At 40.9% G+C, this 19695-nt stretch overlaps 1 long non-coding RNA gene across 2 annotated transcripts; it reads left to right on the forward strand.

The window, feature by feature from the left end:
* Positions 1-563: 563 nt before the first annotated feature.
* On the forward strand, positions 564-3987 carry LOC121069026. 2 transcript variants are annotated; one of them, XR_005819205.1, is made up of 4 exons: positions 564-1190; positions 1619-1709; positions 1986-2190; positions 3463-3987. It is a non-coding gene; the product is annotated as an uncharacterized LOC121069026 (long non-coding RNA). The 2 variants fall into 2 exon arrangements; XR_005819206.1 differs by lacking the exon at positions 1619-1709 and having other exon boundaries at positions 571-1190.
* The last annotated feature ends 15708 nt before the right edge of the window (positions 3988-19695 follow it).

The following is a 19695-nucleotide window of genomic DNA, read 5'->3' on the forward strand; positions in this document are numbered from 1 at the left end:
ATAGGTCAGAATTTCTCAGGTAGTGCGAATTCTAAGTTTCACCCAGCTAGAAGTGTTTTTTCAAAGTGATGAAGGTCTTTATTGCTGATCAGGGCAGAGCTGCTGCTGGATGCTAAGAACAGGCTTTGCTCAATGTGTGCATGGGTGAATATTAAAGGTACATGTAAATGAGTGTTTATTTTAATGTGATGTATAAGACAAGCTAAGCCAATTTCTGTGGATGGACCTGACACCCCAAAAAGACCTTTTTTCTGTAGGCACACCCACTCATCCCCAAAGCTAAAGACATCTGAGGATCACTTCTGTGTCCACACACTTCTGAGGTGCCGATAAGTTTGGGACCACCAGCCTACAGCACCGCAGGGCATGACATGTGAAAGGCTTCCCCAGCTACATAACTGCTTGATCCGAAGGACACTGATAAATATCAGCTACACCTGACTTTAGCCTAGGAAGTGAAACATCAGACCCTGAAAAAGCAGGTCAACATTTGGCAGACACAGCATTAGGCATTCTTAAATGTATTTTGTCTGTGAAATTAAATTACATTAAAAACAATTAACTGAGCCAAGCAGTAACATTCAAGTAGAAATCACATAACCTTTTAGTTTTTGTGTTTATTTTTATTAAGTTATCCCCACCAGTGACCACAGTCCAAATCTTTCAATGTTATACTAATAAAGGAAACTGAAAAAAAAAAATGACTTGAAGGAATTTGCAATTAGAAACAAGCCTTGGTTCCAGACCCGGTCTTGCTTCACCTCACTGCTTAGAACGAAAACGTAAGCAAAAATAACAACGGAGAGCATAAAGACAATCTGACCATTCATATGGCTTAACCAAGTGACTTGTCCCCTTAAGCCGTGGCTGACCTAACACAGATGCCTTCTTCGCTTCTGTATGAGACTTTCTGGCAAATAGGGAATAGGGATCCTCAAGGACCTAACAAAAGATTTGTTTTGCATTAGGAAACGTAGATCTGCTTTCTGATGATGCTACGTAGGCAGACAGCAGCGCTCGTGAATCCCGACTGCTGGCAGGGAAGTTTTTCATCCTGGCAACAGGGTTGCCATAGCGATTCTGGCTGATGGGATGTTGTTAGCAGCCAGCCGCTCGTCCCCAAAATCAGAGATGACCAGAACCACTGCCAGGGTCGCCGGAGCCCACGCGCCGCAGTGCCCCCTCCCCAGGTACCACGTCTGCCATATGAAAGGCAACATGCCTTGGGGTAACGCAAGGGTGTGGAAAGAAACCGTGGCTTTGGGGCAATGCACAGCGAACAATAAGGTTGCATCTGGCTTTTCCAGAAGTATCTTGGAGAGTCGGGACCCTAAATCTCATTCCACCTTCAAAGATACATCATTTATGTGACCATTGAATTCTGGCATCACTTACGTGAGCCTTGTGAACTACCCTATGTGTTATCCTCATGCTAAATTACTGACTGAATTCATTACCAATTAAGCATGTTGGTTCATTGTGGGGGGCAGTGGAGGAGGGTTGCTTGATATTTTTGGCACAGCCAGTTAGTGCTACTATCCTGAAGTTCAATTCCAGCTTTATATGGCTATGTCAAGAATTTTTCTTAATTGTCTCTTTGATTTTATTTCTCATACAGTTCAGGAACATCTTGTTAGGAGCTAAAGAAAGTCTTCCAGCATCTGCTCTGAATTCTCTATGTTGCAACACCAGGATGACCCACAGATGAGGTTTGCCAGCTCCAGCTCTGTAAACACAGGAGTGGGAAGGGTCTGTGAGGTTCCAAGACCACAAAAGCCTACCTTATTTTTACCCTCACAGCTAGTTCACTCTCAGTCCTTGGTGTTCAAGCAGCATTAGATAAAGTCAATCTAAAGTTGCAGCACTGAAATCACAAGATATGTACAAGGACATCATCCTGGGTTTTATACCACCCAGCAATGAAACAGCTAAGTAGTAACTTAGTGAAATTCCTAATCGTTAGCACAGTGGTTTCTTTCACACAGAACTGTTGAAGCTTGAACTACACAAGCTACATTAACAAGCATGCTTTTAACCAGCTGAAGATAAGCCAGGAACTAGGCAAACCACAACACCCGTGCTACTTTTGGGGTTTTGGCAGCTCCCTTCAGCTCTAGATGCTATCAGAGGCCGTGTGCTGCTGTTGCTACTTATGTCTGGGCTTCTCTTCACTGCTCACTAGGTGCAATGGTGAGTAACCAGACCCAAAATCACATCTACATTTTCATGCTGACTCAGTTTATGACTGAGTGATTCACAACACTTCACTCAAGTGATGCTTTATAGACTTCATCTGGGAATGAAAATGGGAATAGTAGAGAATAACACTCAGTAGAGGGGGGTGAAGTGGATAGGGTGGCCACTACTTACAGACCAGTTTGGACCCACCATGCACCACAAACGTGGATCTGCAGCCATTAATTAGTATTAGATAGTACCTTACTGACAGAGCAGTGACTTTGACATTGCTGACGGAGTGCTGGCCACCAAAGCCTGATAACAACTGCTCTTTTCTGGACAAGTGTTCACTAAATATATTACCCACAAGACCTGTAAAGAGAAAAATCTGCATCTGCTATGGCAGCTCAAGGCAAACAATACATTACTAATTATAAACCACATGAAAGTCGACCTTCAAGGAGGTCTCTCAAAAGGTCGATAAAAAGTTTGCAGAATGCAAGCAAACAAGCAGAAAATACTACCTAACTGTGCATTCTGAAATAGAAGAAACCAAGAACTAAAATATAGAAGGCCTTCTTGGCATTATTTTCAAAAGCCAAATAATAGCAGTTTTCAAGAAAGTATGGTCTCAGGGTCATATTAGAGTTTTCTCTATTGCTATAGCAATCACAAGCTTCAGCTACGATCAGGGTCCAAACGCGTTGGACCGATATTCTGCACTATGACTGCAGAAGTGAGGACTAGATGAGGTACCCCGGCGTCACTTGACAAGACAGATCCTGATAGATTTCCAGTTCTTCTGCCAGAATCTCTGAATGTTCCCTGTTGTAATAACAAGCACCTCCACCTAAACATCAGGAAATTTGCAATGACCCCCCAAAACATGTAGCAGGAGAATAACAAGGGCTAGGCAAATAGCTGGATCTTGACCCCATACCAACGGATGCTAAAGGGAACTTTCAGCAGCTTTTGAGAAACACATTAGCTTGAACTCAATGTACATAAATAAAAGCAAGATTAGGTCTGACATTTCAGCTTTGCTACTTTTTATCAAGTGGAAATTAAGCAGAATCCTCCCAGATGCTCAGCTAATACGCAGATGATTTGACAAATATCAGCCAGTACTTTACTTTTTCCTTTCCTGCATATTTCTATTCAGATAGATCCTGGGAAGATGCAAGATTTGGTGTTGCAAAGCACCCAACTATATTGTGTTTACTTGGACAGATTTTGTGGTTTCTTTCAAGTATGCTAAATATAGCTGATTATTTTTCTTCCTAGCCTCGAAAAGGAAAATCACAGCTGAAACAGATTTCATCTCAGTGGTCGCCTGTAAGCACTGGTTGCAGATCTCCTCCCCCAGCAGAGAACAAGCAGCATGCTCCTGCCTTGAAGGTGTTCTGCCCATCCACTGGACTACTACCCTGCTTTGTTTCCCACTCCAAAACTAAGTGCTGTTAGCAAAAGGGAAATGCTAGAAATAGCAACATTCAGATCAGCTACAAATTTACTGTACATGCAGTTTAACCCAGAAATAAACAAGAGATCCCACAGAGCATATGGAATTAACATTGGGCTTAATGTATTCTCAGCCTAGAATCAAAGCAAACTCTGCATATATTGCAGCATCAGATTTATACCCCAAGAAATGCCAGTTGACAGCCTTTCACAGTTATGTCACTTTGATGATGCTGAGCCAGAACCATCATGTTGGGAACCTTTACACAATTTATTCAAGTAATTTTCATTCTGAATAGACGAAAACAGAAATTTTAAATATCCCATTTTAAACACAGCAATTTTTCCCTTTTTTTAACCACTTTAAGTGTTTTTAATAAAAAATGCTGAAGATGCTACCATCTACCCAGTACAATTTGCCCTCCTGACTATCAGCAATCTCCTTCAAAATCTCTATTTTTCAAGGTGAGAAAATATTAAAAGCTCTCCATTAGCTGTGACGATGCGTTACACAAACCTGCTTATGCCACACTGACAGAAACAGTGCTAAAAGAACATAACGCTTGCAAATCCAACAGCTCAAATGGTAGGGATGTTAGATTCACCAAATTTAGGTTTGCTTTGTGTGTTCACGTACTGTGGTAGCCCGACGCTCTCCATCCCCAGCTCCATCGCAGCATAGACGATGGGTACAGGACCTGTGGGGTACCTGGCTTTTCTGCCTCAGCACCTAGTCGCAGTTTGAGGAGCAAGGCTGTTGCACCTCACTACAGAGCAGAACCTGGCCCCTCAGTCTTGACAATATTGACAACGCACGAAGGCTTATTTTCAATAGAAAAATCCACTGCAAAATCACACATGAGGCTCCTGAGAATTTCCTGAAGGAAATTTGGAGCTCATTAGTGTGACTCCTTGTGCTATTTGCAAACATGCAGCTCTAAAGCACTTACTAGTAAGAACTCTGATGGATTCCACAAATCATTAGCACCACAGCAGGAAATTTCTCTCTTTTTCACACATCGCAACCAATGTGCTGATTGCGTACAGTGACTTCGAAATACCTGCAAATATCTGAGTTGCAAGAGGTCAGTGGAAATAAACTGTGTTGGAAATACAGTTGTTATAATGAACAACTTGTACACAGTGTTAAACACAAACGAACCATGGCAACCATCTCAGAGGCAGACACTCCAGCCTCATTTCACTGCTAAAAATCGGAAATAACTGAATCTCCAGCCAGACTCGAGATTCATTAAAATTAATTATTCCCGTGGTTCAAGTAAAGGAAAATTAAACTCTGATCTCTGAAAAAGCAAGGGGGATTTGGTCCCAAGCAAAAGGAGCCATAAAGCCTCGGAATAATTCAGGCTGGAAGAGAGATCTGCACGTCATCTAACCACACTGCAAACCAGGTCCAATTTGATGAGGATGGTCAGGACTGGATCCAGTTGATTTCTGAACACCTCCAAGGATGGAGATGCCACAGCCTCTCTGGGCAGACTTTTCCAATGCTTGACCACTCTCATGGTGAAAAATTTTCTTCCTATATACAATCAGAAATTGCTGTGATGCAGCCTGTGTTGCCACTTGTCCTAGACGTATTGCTGTGCACCTCCAACGATAGTCTGGGTCCTGTCTCTTCTCTATTAAGTACCCAAAGGCAGTCAGAAATAAGGAGCAGTGATTGCTGCTTTTTTGTTTTTCCTAAAACTAAGGTATTTTGAAAATTTTGCTATGTGAACAACAAAGACAACCCCCAAGAAAAAAAAATGCCAAAACCCCAGAAATAAAGAACTAATCAGTTAGCACTGCACACTGCTAGGAAAGGATCAGGAGGAGGGATATCAGGACACTTTGCTGCAGTCATATCTAGCTCACTGTAGAGATTTAAATCACAGCTTACTTGCCAACAGGTGGCCAAGTCACTTCAGATTCTTTTCAACTAGATTTTCCTACTAACTTGAATTGAGTGCTATGCTAAAAAATAATAAATGTATGGCACAAGTTAATTGGCTGTGAAAAGCTTGCAGTAACTCTATAATAGCTATTTTGGTCTAAGTTCACAAAGGAAAAGGTTATTCTAACCTACATTTGTTATCACTTATGGACAGAAGGCAAGGATTTTGCAATGGTTCTTTAACTTTAAGTCACTGCAACTAAAGAAAGCCATTTCAGATTTAAAAAAGCAGAGCACGCGCACTGCCTATCCCTGATGAGAACAGCAAACGGCACTTCTGGAGAGCCCTGACCCAGTGAACAAGGCTTGCACCTCCAGGCTTTTCAGCAGACATTGCCTTGAGCTTCACTGACAGCAGGGCCTATTTACAGGTGGGGAAGTCAGGCACGATACCAAAATTTCTTTAAAGCAGAAAAGAGAAGAACTTCCATAAATTAGCAAGGGAAGATTCTCAAAACCTTTAGCAATTCGTGTGTAATACAGAAAGACATACTGTTCCTATTAAAGGTTATTTAGTGATTTCTGGAAAAGAATCAAGCAAACAGCTCCTTATGCTATTTAACACTGAATACGTGCATAGCCTACATAACCTCTGCTGGGGGAAAAAAGAAAAAAAAAAAATCAAGCTGGAAACATGTTAACACCAAAGGTTGCTCACAGTTGAAACAATGCAGCAAGAGAGATGGCCTGCTGTTGCATTTACCTTGATAGGCTGATGAGGAGATGGGGCAGGGACAGGTGCCGGCTCCACGGCAAACCATTTTGTTCATGCAAAAAAAGAGAAGAACTTTGGTAAATTACCAAGAGAAGATTCTCTGCACCTTTAGCACCACACAGCTGAGCCCTGCAGCACAAGCAAGAACAGATTACAGAACCACCGTGCTTTCTTACAGGCTCCAATTCTACTCATTAATGCTGAAAAACACAGACAACTAAGTGTGGTCACTAAATGAACTTTCCCTGGGCACTCAGGTTGACTACTTCACGCGCTGTGCCCTGTGCGAACAAGTGTTTGGCAGTCCTGCCTTCAAAATCACTGTGCTGAAAGGGAACGGGGGACAGATGAAGTGCATCTATAATTTCACTTCGCTGCCTAATTCTGAGACCACATTTAGAGCTTGATTGTGCAAGCCCGCACAGCTTTCTGCTTTTATCTTTGAAGGCACATTTGCAAGTTTAGCTGCATCTGTTATTAGTAAGGAGAGAGACAGATTTAGATTTTTAAGCCTTATTCCCTACAACCATAAACTGTAAGCTGTAATAAAAGAGACTATAGAGCTTGTATGGATTTCTGCACAGACATGTATTTGAAAAATATTTTTAAACTGGGCAGAAGCCTGATATTTATTTTTCTGGGAGGTGTGTGTGTTTGTTAAAAGACAGTAAACAACTTACAGACTGGATCTTTTGGAGCAAACGGGATAGTGGTGTTAGCCTGGAGTGCTTTAGCTGAGAAAAAAAGAAAAATCCCCATCCCACAGTGCCTGATTAATACCCTATTTTCAGAATATACTTGGAGAATGAAGAGGTGAAGTGAAGAGAGAGTATTCTCTCCAGGTTTTCTGATTTTTCTGTACATACTTATTTTTGAAGATGTCAGTTTTTCAGTAATTGTTACACCTTGAGCTCTAACCCAAAGTAAATAAACAAATATACAAATACAGAAAGAGGATTGTAAATACCCTTTTGGGGTATGTCCTAGATATGTGAAAAAGACTAAAATGCTATTCATATTTAGCCAAGTTCTTCTAAAAGTGCCCTGATAACAGACATGAGGTAAAATGACTGAAGCCAAGAGAACGCTTGGAAAGATCCTGAAATTTAGCGCTGTTCTTGGGACTTGGCTCATGAAGTGAGCAGGAGAGGAGACGATGGAGAGTTACACTCACAGGGCAACCCCAAAGCTGGGTGGCAACACCCTAGGGTGCTAGGGCACCCATCCTGCCAACCTTGTGTTGACTCTCACCCTTCCTGTGCAGCCGGGAGGCACCAGCCCACTGACCTGTTAACGGGATGCTCAGGGTCACCCAGTGCCAGAGGGAGAGGAGCATCTGTGGCAGGACCAGGGACAAAGCAACGAACAGGAAGACTTGCTAGAAGAACAAGGAAAACCTGACAGTGGAGATAACCAAGCGAAGCAGTTGGATGGTTACAACGCCAAAAGGACCACTACAGACTAATCCTGAATTGAACAGTGATGAAGTAACGATGCAGGCAGTACGCTACGGATACCAGCTGTGCTCTTTTAAACTATATATAAACACACAAGCAGCTCATCACTTCACCGATCTTCTTAAATCTTCCAACTATTAAGAAAATGCATTAGAGGGAACATAAGTGGATTGCCTTTAGTTTTCTTTACATGGAAAATCCCTCCAAGCAAGCAAAAACTGTGTAAATGCTATGCTATAAAATATTTCGTAATGAGAACATTTAATGGCAGCATTATTACTGACAGTGCTTTAACTCAGATGACCTAGAAATCTAATGGCACCTAAAACCTAGTGATGGATTTGTTGTTTCTTCATACTAGACAGCTGTTTCTGATCATCTTAATTGGTTGCTATTCACAATACCATATTTAGGGAAATTAGACAATAAATTATATAGCTAATCATGTGCCCATGTGAATCATAAACATCATATTGCTGTGCATAGGAAAATGCCTCCTGTTCTACTCGGAAAGTAAATAGAAAAAAAAACAAAACCTGTCAGGAAGCCAGTGAATCTTGATGTTTTTTAACATTGGTGCCTCATTTTACCAAGACAGCAAGGTTTTGCAGTGCCAGGTGAGAGGCCAGGAGCAGCACAGCCATGGGGACGGGGACTGGGAGGACCTGGGCCTCCAGTCCTGGCCCTTCAGGACACGATTGCTCCTAGGGCCGTGTTCAACTGCTGAGCCAGAGGCACTGCTAAATTTCCACCACCCGGAGCTCTGGGGCCTGTTGACCTACTGGCCTACAGGGCCTACTGACATACTGCACTGAATGATTAAAGATGGAAATTGCTTACTTGTAGGTATAAACTGTGGTTAAGGGTACTGTAGTTCTGCCACTTCCAGAAAAACTCCCCTCTCCCCTCCCCACCCTGCCCTAACATAATGGCTCTTTTAAGGAGCTATCCAGAAAAAGGATATTTGGGAAGTACGTATCACCCTGCTTTCCCATTCCCCAGTTTCCTGCTCACTCTAATTTCTCTTAAGACACTGAAAAGCCTTATTGAAAATACAGTTAAATGGGTGATATAGTATATTTGGTTTTGGCTCACATGAGATCCAACTCTGGGTCAAAAGAGTTCTTCAGAAAATATTCATTTCCCTTGGAGTGACATCTACATAGTAATGGGGACCTCCTGGTGGTTTTCAAGATGACAGTTTCACATTAATGATATGCCTTTCATTTGTGATGTATTCTTTCCAATGAGTCGCTGCAGGAAACGCAGTGAGGAAAGAGCTGTTAAAAGACAGGGCAAAATTTTGCTATCGCAGAAATACGTAGTAAGTCCTACGAAGGAAGCAGAAATTGCCCAGCACACACTTGTGTCTTTTCAAACAGAACTGATCCTTAGCAATGTAGGGTGTCAGAAAATGACTCTTTTTGTTACGTGTAAGTAACCTGAAGAGTGACCCAGCCGCACTTTGCCTAATACCTTTCAGCTAAAACCCTAACAAACGTTGTTAGTATGTTATGTACTGCCAAAATGAAATTTGCATTGCTTCAGAGAAGTAGGTTGAGGACAATTTACCTTCTTGTAACTAAGCTATTCAAGTAGTAAACAATTTTCATGTAAAACTTTTAACTCCGGATGTTAGTGACTATTAGGAGCAATGTTATTTCAGCCAGACTCCTAAGAGCTCATGTCAATTTAACATGGAAATTTCCTTCAAAGTCTGAAGCCAAGATGCTCTGAAATCAGAAGCTGAGATCACCAAATCAACTAATGTGCCAGGAAGATATGTTTTGTGAACAGAGCATATCTTTAATGCTCTCAGCTTTGTTATCCACTGATGGCCTTATGGCCCTACGTCATAATCAGTACCTATTGGTTCACCTTTAGGTTAAGACAACTTTTCAGAGAGACTCTTGTCAGCGTAACTCAGTTGAGCAGCACCTTTTGATTCAAGCAACCTCTTAAAAATCAAATAAGAGAGTCTAGGTTCTAGATGGCGAAATAAGTAGAAAAACCTACATAACCCTAGCCCAATTCCAGGAAATGCTTTGCTGACACCAGAAACACTCATTAATTCTGACAAAATAACTAGTCAAAATTAATTGCTTATTCCAACTTGTAAATATCAAAGCATTGCCCAAACTGGTGATGCTGCAGAATGCTACAAGCTTTTGCACAGGTCTTTCCTCCCTAAAAAGACAGCTGAGTGCAATTTTTATTCATACTAAAATGAGACACTAAGATATGGATAAAACCAGACACTCAGAAATGGACTAAACACATGGATTCAAACCACTTACCCCTCAGTTTCAGGGAACCTCATCCTGCTGCTTTTCTCTGGCACTGACACCGGAGTGACTCAATGAGGCTGACTAGCTTTCCACTAACGCCACCAGCAGTATGTACTTGCCATGCCGAAAGCAATAAAATGTCACGTGAACAGCAGGCACATTTAAGGGATGAATTCTCTCACCACACTCATGATGTGGATCCTCACAGAACAAAGGCACCAGCATGCTTTGCTGGTGACCTGCTCATGCAGGGCAGTTAGGAGCCAAACCTGCTGCTTCCAGGTCACACTTGGTGGCTGCAGTGGCTTGCCAGAGCTAACTGGTGACCCAGAGAAGCATCCTGGGTGCAATGCGGAACAAAACCTGATAGGGCAGAGAGGAGGTAAAACACAAAAATGATGCTATGAAAAACAGTAAAAAGATATGCATGGAAAACCACTACTCCAAGGTATATGTACTCCAAGGTATGTATAAATAGCCAAGTATCAACAGTCCCTGCAGGTTTCCATGTCAACCTCACACACAGTAAAAAGAATGGCTTAAACAAACCTCTTTACCCAGAGAATTATGTAAACTAAGAGCAGAGACGACTTTAGGTTGCTCAAGGTTCTCACAAATCAGTATTTGTTTTGGAACAATGTATTGATTGTATATACAAAAATAATTACAGCTGTTCTGGAAGTATGACAAGACACCTTTCTCTTGCCTTTGCTTTTATTTGAAGAGGTTCACAACCCTAAGAATTCCCAAAAGGAAAAAAAAAATGAAGTGGTGAACATCACAGGAAAATAAGCAAGATAATGTTCAAAAAAATCCAGAACAAAGGCCTTGGGAATATTAATAATGCAACGATAACAGCAAAATTCAAAGGCTTGTCAGAAACCACGCAAGTCCAAGTTAATTTTGCAGAAATGTTATTGCCACAGATAATAAAACGAGAACAGCAGCAGGCTCATTTGCAGTGCCAATAAACCCATAAAGCAGTAACACACAGAATAAGGAGGTACAGCATAAGAAAAGGTAAGTAGATTGATAATATTTCAAACTGAAAAAAAAAAAAAAAAAGACTAAATAGCTGCAATGCCATTATATATTATCTGATATTATTTATCATTATCATTCTTCCTGGTGTGCCTCTGAGAGGTTTTACACTTCTACCAAACCAGCTGTGTCCAGTCACTCACAAACCACTTCTTTGAGGTTGGAAGTGGGTGACTGTTCTGTGCAGAAGGCATGGAGGAGCTCTCGTTATTTCCTTATTGTTTGCGACATTGCACTCTTTGGATGTTCAGTTAAATTCCTGCTCTAGAGGCAACCCCTGGTACTTTCTATGGCCAGAAAGAAGAACACCTTTAACGGGCATGGTCTTTTGGCCACATTCCTGTTGAAGACCATGGTAGTTGTTGATCCCTCAGCTAGCTGCTCCTCTCTCCCTACACAGAATGAGCACAGTAAGATATGAACTTGTCCCAGTTTGGGGCTGTCTGCAGGAAGAACAAGCCTCCATCTTGCTCCCCACAAAGCCGAGCACTGCTTTCTCTGCGACCCTGAAGGAAAACAAGTTTTCTCCTCAGGTTTTACCAGTCAGGTCCATCTAATTCAGTTTTTCCTAGCATATATCATGCTCACATAGGGCCAGGGAGAGAAACAGGAGGTGCCTATAAAGGGACCAACCAAGATGAGCTATTCCTCATGGCTTTAGGAAGAAATCCTAAAAGCCTATCAGAAACATCTAACTGGGTGGGAACACTGGTATTATAGCCTTGCATGGGGTTTGGAAGGAACTTCCTATTACTCTGAAACTAAAAAATAAAAATAAAAAAATAAAAAATAATAAACTAAGAAAATAGTAAATTGTAATTGATAAAAATATGAGCCAGGAAAAAAAATCAATATCTCCAGCCTGTTTATCAAACTGAAATTTTAACTTCACTAAAGGCTGTGTAAAAGTTTCATCAGCCATTTCAATTAAAACCCAGTGAAATAATACTGAGGAAAACTTCTAAATGCAGCCACTTCTTTAAATGTTAAATGCCATTTCTCATGTTTTCTTCCTATAGAGCGCCGCAGCCATCAGCTGGGCTTGGGCCAGGGCCGAGCTCCCCAAGCACTGCCGGGTCAAGAGGGGATGAAGGAAGCCAGGACTCTTCCCCATGAGAAGCCTCCTATCCCTTTTTTGGGAAGGGGGAAAAAAGGTAGTGCTGGGACTAGAAACATGAACATATCTGCTAGCTTACAGTGATTTATGCTTCCAATTGCAACAGCGGACATTTAACTCTGACATTCTGCTGTTGTAAACATTTGTTTTGGCTAGGTTCTTCAGCTGCAGCTATGTGAAATAAAACCTTGTCGTCTGTCTGCCACACTGCTCACCTTTTTTCAGAGGCTGTTCCTCCTAAGAGCACTGATACTATGGCTTGAACGGCTGCTTAGAATTTATAGTGAGACGTTCAATGCTATACAATATTGAGATGTTTTTAAATTGCTCACATTGCATGCTTTGATATAGTCATTCCTTTCAAACAACATCACCTAGTTCCTACAGCATCGGTGATAAAATCACTTGCTTATAGTTCTGCAGGTCCTCTTACCTACATCTTTATAGGAGATTCAGGAGATTGAGGAGGCACTAGGAAAACAATTTGAATTGGAAAATGGTATGACTCTCTCCAAAACGGACCTGGGACACGACCAATCCATCTTAAAGCCGACATAACCTAGGATCTGCTGTGAGATCAGGCAGCGTAACGCTATCTTCCTGAGTACAACAGTTACATAGACACACAGAGGGGAGAAACAAACCATTAGGCTATTTCTTCCACCATAAATAGCAAGACTGCAATTCTGTTTCACATTTCGTTGCAGTGACCAGCCCAAACTGCTGTGATAGGATGGCAGAACGTAGCAGAGGGCATTTAGGTGGAAATTAGCTTTTCTTGATAAACAGAAGATTCTGATTTCCTGTAAAGACTACTGACATGTGGCTTTCCTATGGTTTGAAAAACAGCCTTACAAACCAGGCTTAGGAGAGGAGACTTGACAGAATATGCTTTTTCTGTCATTTCAATTAATATTAACAATATTGAACCATGTTAATCAAACAATATGTCAGCTTTGATTTCAAATTCTATCTGTTTTATCCATAGGCAATCTTAATATTCAGTCTACTCAGCACGTCAAACCTAATGGTTAAGGTGATGCATTATTACAAATCACTCAGAGGATGCACTCAGCTATAAAGTGATTAGAAATTACTGGGTTGTAATTCAATGCCATGTCTTTCTCCTCACTGGAGATATGCCCGTGCACATATTGCATTGACAGCTGAAATGAGTGAAAGTTAGGAGCTTAAGTAACTTCCAGAACTATATCAAGTACCATTGTGAGATGCTTAACAATACATAGAGATTAAAAAGTTTAATATAAAAGCGTATGTATTATGTTTTCTTTTCAAATGTTTCACTTCTAAAAAAAAACAAAAAAAGACAGAATACGAAAAAGCAATTTCATGTCCAATCCATTAGTACTGGAGCATGCACTAAAACTTTGGCATGCATCAATTTAAAAACACTTCAGCATAAAGCACCAGTATGCCATGGAATAATGAAGAGTTGAAATACTTCAATCTAGCAATTCCCATGTTGCTTTTAACACATCTTTCTCTCGGCTGTCAACCTCAGGCTTGGTTTTCGCATATTTCATTGTGCTACTCTTCCAAATTAAAACAGAGGGCTCCCTGACCTAGCATTTGCTTTCTTCTACTCACCTCACAACACAGACAAGTGCACAGTGGAAGAACTTGTGCCATTAAAATCCAGCTAAATTAAGCAAAACTAAGCACTTTCCACCAACTACATTTTTCCCAAGGCTTAACAGAGCTGCATTGCTGTAACCCACTGGCCATTTGAGAGTATCGCTCTGTGGTGTTCTTTAAACATCTGAAAAGCACAAGAGGTGGGCTTTTATGGTGGGAATGGTAAATTATAATATAAGTATATTCTCCCATATGTTTGCTGCATTTCCATTTCGATACATACTTCATTACAACCTATGTGAATTAAAAAAAAAAAAAAAAAAAACTGCTCAAGTGAAAGAACAAGAACTTACTTCAACTCGGTCTTCACTGGAGCTCACACCTGAGGTCACTTTTTGAGCATTCATAAAGATGAGCCCCTAGAACTTCTTTTCCTCAGATTTAGAATTACCAGAGGGACTGAGCAGGGTTGCTGGTTTGTGGTACAGGACTGATGCACCTGGCCTGCTCTACTGCTCTGGGAAAACACTGAACGAGTTGTTTAATCAGAGATTCCTAGTCCTTTAGGGCAACAAAAAATTAAGAATACATTTGTTTCACGTACGCACAGAGCTGAGACGTCAGTTGACAAAGACTCCCTTCCCATGAGTGATAATCTCATGCAATAAAATTCCCCTGCCTTCTTCATGTTCACAAACTGAACTTTGCAATTCGCGGAATTGATCTAACCAGGCTTATCCCTTTGTGATCATGGGTTGGAACAATCAGCTGTCAGCATAACTTATTCATAAAGCAAGGCAGAACAAATCAGTAAGCTGAAATCATCCCCGTACTTTTTTTGTAAACACAGTAGTGTATGAACATTGGTAATCTGAAGTCTCACACATCATCAATTGAAAAATAATTGGGCCTTATCCAACTTTTTAGAAATATATTGCTAGCAACTTGCAAGATTCATTGACCTTGAATAAAGCTTTAAATATTCCTTCTTAAGTCTATCTGATGCGATACAAGCTTCCTGCTAAGAAGTAGCTGGCCTATTAAAACACATGCAATTCTTATTTCTTCTGCTTCATTCCACTTTCAGGGGATATCGAGCAAATAAAGCAAGCAAGGCTTCCAACCAGGTCTCCAGTCAGCCTTGCAGTACCACTGAGGGTCTGCAGGAAAAAGGGCTCTCTCCATTGCAGGACATGTACCCTCCTACTGCAACAAGAGAACTAGGCTGACACTGCAGAGGGCCTCTTTGAAGAGGCCGGACGAAAACTTGAAGCAATAGATATAAGAACTGGTAACAACAACAGGTATGAATACTAGGGAGCACGTTTCTTTCTCTTGAGCACGTTTCAAGAAATAAGACAGAAATGAGCTCATTGATGGAAATGTCAACCTGTCGGTCACTGAGATGTGGTCCAGAATTGCAGAAATGGCCAGGTCCCTGCATTACAAGAGGGACATCGATAGTCCCTACATCGATATCTAAACGAATATCCTGCTGCACAGCAGCAGCATGGATTAATAACTTGCTTGTAAAGTGTTATTACAACAAACACCCAAAACTGCAGTTCTTTTGGCATTCCAGCTACAGCAAACAGACATCCTAGCTACAAGGACAAGACCTGAGGCTGCTCACTAGGACTGTTAATTAACAGCGTTGCTATCCCTGTGGAACAACAGAGGCCGGTGCAGGGGCTGCCATCCTGCATGCCCTCCTTTGCCAGCATCCCTGCACCGGTGCCACGCTCCCAACTGCAAGAACTCATCCCCTGTATGCCGCTGGCTTCAGGAGGTGGGTGCTTTCACTCACTGCATTATAGTTCTCCAGACAGTTAGTCAATTTTAGGAATCTCACCACCATTCATCACATACATGTAACTTAAAATCCACCTTTAATTATTTCTGCAAATGGAAACACCAAACTACACATCTTATGGTTTAAGTTCATTACGGAGTTTTAAATAAATGCTACTTCCTCAAAATGCAGAAGACTTATAAAGTAGTTTAGAGCTCATCCTATCGAACAGATCCTCTTTTCTACAATGATTTGCAGTGTGATCACGAAATGTGACAAAAATATAAACAAACTCCGGTATCATAAAATACCAAAGCAAACATCAATTAAAAGAACACAGAGTTCTTTTAACAGCATTATATCACATGGAAGAACAAAGATGAAAACAAAACCATACAGTTGGATTGGAAATGGAAATTCTTTCAGTTTTCCTGTCAATCACTGAAGTGATTACAAGTCCAGGGCATGTCTTTGAATTGTGTGCCTTTACACTTTACTGTATTCATCCTCTACTGGTATAACTGCTTTCTACTTGAAGAATGAAAAAGTAGAAACCTGTCAAAAACACTTTTCGTGAGTAATCTTGCAGGACCAAATCTTAACATAAGAGTCATGAAACACATCATGTGTCAAGGGGGAACAGGCTGCAAGGGCAGATCGGCTATTTTCAGTTTATATCTAGAGGATCCAACCAATTGCACATGAAGATCTGAAATTGCTTTTCTACAACTATGGCTCTATCCCCAGTTTTTGTGTTGTCTTTCTTTTATTTTGTTTATTTTATTTTTTAGGTTTTAATTTTGGGTTCAATTTAACTGATCCCTTAGTGATCAGCTGCAAGCAAGAATGCAAAGCAGTAAACAGAGAACTGCCACTAATAGTACAGGGATATAAGGAGGAACCACTGTAGTTAACTGACCCACCAGCCCTATTACAACATAAAACCAACAGTCAGTCAAAACAACAATGCTTAGGAGTCAGTGCATCTAGTTTGTTTTTTTTTATCATCAGGAGAAAGACTATTTGTGCAAAATTAATAAGAAATTTGGGCTTTATGCAAAATTCTGCAAGTGAATTTCTTTTGTGTCACTGATGTAGTAGAATATTAATGAGCACTGGGAATGGGGGCAGTCAGAATTACAAGCACTGAGGTCAGTCACAGAGGGTGGAATTGCAAGGTTACATTTTGAGGTTTTTTTTGTGGTGGTTTGTTTCTTTTTTTTTTTTGTTTGGCTGTGTTTTGTCTTTTATGATTTATTTATTTTTATTGTATTTTTTATTGAATGCATGCAGCCATGCATCTTTAGATGTATTGTTATTGTCCTGAACAACAACAAAAATTGTTAATTTGTTAGGTGGTGACCTGAATATATGAACTGCAGTACTCATTTTTATTTATTTTTAATAAGTATCTCAACTTGGACTAGTTTACCAATGTGCAGGAAGAACCCATTGCTCAAACGCATGCATTTTTAACTGTGAAATCACCTGAAGCTCAACATCAAAATGAACTGAAATATGACAAAGAGATCACACTGAGTTGGACAAATTCAAAATGTATAAACAGGTGGATGGGCACAACAGCAGCCACTCCAGGAAGAATGTTTTAATGTACTTTTTGATTCTGTATGGAGTTACTGAAAGCTTTAAAACAGCAGCTAAAGGAAGAAGCTTCCTTTGTCTGATCCAATTTGCAGAGCATTAAAATAGATCTAGATACATACCTGCACAGAACAAGGAAATGCCCTGAACTGCAGCGACTTTTGCCCATAAATTGAAGCAGAATCCTTGTATTACTTAATTGAGGAGAAGATACAGAGTTTTATGGTAATACTGGAACACAAACCCATCCTTTGTCCTTCCCTTTGTGTACACACAAACGACCCAATTTAGCACAGCACTGAGGGAATCTCCTGAGACAGAGAAAGTTCATGAAAGTATTCATAGGAGAGAAGGTATGTCATTAGCTCTGCCTACTAGGCCGCAATTAGAAAGCTATCTCTCTGACAGCAGATGGGTCTCCTGGCCTCTTTCCAGTTTACGCTTCATGTTGTCTACAATGGCAACGCAAACTGCGAATGAAGGAAGGAATTAAAATGTTTCCTAGCGTGCTCTTGGACACACCCAACTTCCGTATGCATCACACACTGGTACAAGTTTCTTTTTTTCATTAGAGGCACAATGGCTCAGCAAATTGATAACTGGCTCACCCACGCGAGGCCAGCTGGAGACAAGGCCGTTATTCTTTGACAAGCTGGTGATCTCTTTATAATTACCCCTGAACAAGTAATTCTGTCATAAGAAATACCACAACAAGCACAGCCTTTGTTGGCAACCTTAGTGGGAAGATCAGACCAGACCCGAATGCTCAGTTCACTTCTTCCACAGCCTTGTGAAGTCAAAGCTGGCTAGGAAGCTGGTACCAGTGCTATCTGCAGTTCTAGTGGATGGAAACCTTCATGGCTGTTTGATTCACCCTAATCACACACTTCCCTGCTCCCCACCTCCCCCCAAATAGCCAAAGGTAGTGGTTTGGTTCTGCACAGAAAATAGCTAGGCAGCAAAATAAAATTACAGAGTGTGTGGAGGAATGGGTAAGAATGAAAGATAAAATACTAAGACCCATGAAGATTAAAGCATTTTTATGAACATAATAGCAGACGTAGCAGGAAAAGTGGTACCATAAACCTTCCTATTCTGTTTCAGTGGCATTTCCTGGGTGAGCCACGAGAAGGGCCAAATCCTGGATGAAAACATGGTTCAGACTCCACAGCCGTGCATCTCTCTGCTGCTAGCAGCAGTGAGCTTGTCAGTTAGTGCACAAGAAATGTGGAGGTGATCTAAGAGATGGGTTTATGGCTGTTGGGAGCTCCCCTGAGCCCTTCAGACTCATTTTACAGAGACTGCTGAAGAGCTATCAGATGGTGTCAATTTCCACTCCCTGTTACAGCTGAACAAATAATGAGAAAAATGATATGCAAACATCCCAGTGAATCCTAGGCATGGTTTTGTCCCCATTGTGTTCCCACATCTCCTATTTGATTATCATGGATGCTTTGTTGATAGGAAGAGTTTGCTCTCGGCACTCTCTCAGGACCACAAAGTACATCTTACTACCAATACATCTTACTACCAACAGCAATTTTGAGGAAAAAACAATTATATACAAAATGATAATAAATAGCACACAGGTTTCTTAAAATCACAGTCTGTTTGCAAGCAATTTGCCATTAATAAAGAAGGCTAAATCAAACAAATTTTTATTGATAATCGCCTTCCTCAGCTCTGATCATGAATATAACCAGGACAGTTGTAAGCTGAGGTAAAAGACTTCAGAAAGCCTTAGCACCACTTCCCTATTTTACATGCTTCTCTCAAAATGCAAGTTTAATTTAGGAAACTTATACGTGGAAATAGCCCTAAAAAAACCATGGAAACCCTAGTTATAATGAAATTCAGCTTCTCAAAAGATGACGTGATCCCGGAAACCTGTTCAGGGTACCTTTAGCACTGTCTAACACAGCATACACCCACTACTAAAGGCTTGGGCCTACCACGTTTATTTGGATTCAGTCAGAGCTCACAGGAACAGAGTTACTACCAGACTCCTACTCCATTCTGGAAGCCAAAAAACTTCTGGAATGATTGCGAAGAGAGACCAGTCATTTTGGCAGTACCATTTATGCCTGGCATGTAATTAGTTTGCTTGGGGAAAATAATTTGCTCCCTATCCGCCTACAAGTATTTCTGTCTGCGCGGTGCATCCTGACAGAAAAGATAGCGAGAGGTTAAAATTAGCAGCTAATGCAGATGCCATTGTATCTTCCCATTACTTCCTCCCACAGCAGGCATCTTGCCTTCAAACTCAGTGGGACTGAGAAAAAAAAACCTGAAGCTCATAAAAATACAGCAAAAAGTAACACCTTTTTAAAATAATGAATGCATCAGACATTGCTGGTCAGTGACCCCTTAATGTTTTCTGACCAGTAAGTATAGCATATGACATGATTAGCATTTTAGGGTAGTACTCCTCAACGCCAAACATCAGTATTTTGTTATGTACATGAAAACCAGGAGAATATGACAAGTAAGG

This window comes from Cygnus olor, chromosome 4, assembly GCF_009769625.2.
Source record: "Cygnus olor isolate bCygOlo1 chromosome 4, bCygOlo1.pri.v2, whole genome shotgun sequence".
In the NCBI taxonomy this organism is placed as follows: Eukaryota; Metazoa; Chordata; class Aves; order Anseriformes; family Anatidae; genus Cygnus; species Cygnus olor.